We start from the raw sequence: 731 nt of genomic DNA, 5'->3' as shown, positions 1-731 counted from the left end.
ATTGTACCAATAACTAAACATTTCCCAAAAGTTAACGCTTGGAAGACTTTTTATTGTGATTGTTTTTGATTTCAGATTTAAAGCATATTTCCGACTTCCAAAAGAAGCTGTATTATATTTGGTAAATACATTGAGGAATGACTTTAGGCGGAACCATCGTTCAACTGCAGTACCTCCGCTAATAAAAGTTTGCGCAGCTCTCCGATTTTTTGCAGAAGGAAGTTTTCTGAAGTCTCACGGCAATGACTTCTATTTGGGACTGGCGCAACCTACGATGTCGGTTGTTTTAAAAGAGATGCTTCAACTGATTGAGGAAAAAATTTGCAATCAATGGATTACTGCAAAAATGGCCGAGGAAGAGAAATACAAAAACAAGAACTTCTTTTACTCGAAAACGAAATTTCCTGGTGTTGTTGGATGTATAGATGGGACACATGTGCATATTATGGGACCGAAGGAGGATGTTCGCCACTTATATATGAACAGAAAAGGATATTTCAGTTTGAATGTTTTACTGGTGAGTTATGTTATCTTGTATGGTTATTTTGTACGACATTTCATTTTTGTTTTTTTTGTAGATGTGCGATTACCAAATGCGGATACGGTATGTTGATGCTAGACATCCAGGATCTACTCATGATGCTTTTATTTGGAACAATAGTGATTTGAAACAAATGGTTGCTGATGATTTTGGTCCGAACACCTGGCTTCTAGGTTGTATTTCGTTAATA

Source organism: Rhagoletis pomonella, unplaced genomic scaffold (genome assembly GCF_013731165.1).
Source record: "Rhagoletis pomonella isolate Grant_MI unplaced genomic scaffold, Rhpom_1.0 Rhpom_scaffold_00210, whole genome shotgun sequence".
Classification (NCBI taxonomy): domain Eukaryota; kingdom Metazoa; phylum Arthropoda; class Insecta; order Diptera; family Tephritidae; genus Rhagoletis; species Rhagoletis pomonella.
The sequence above is the reverse complement of the archived record's forward strand: the minus strand, read 5'-3'. Positions refer to the sequence as shown.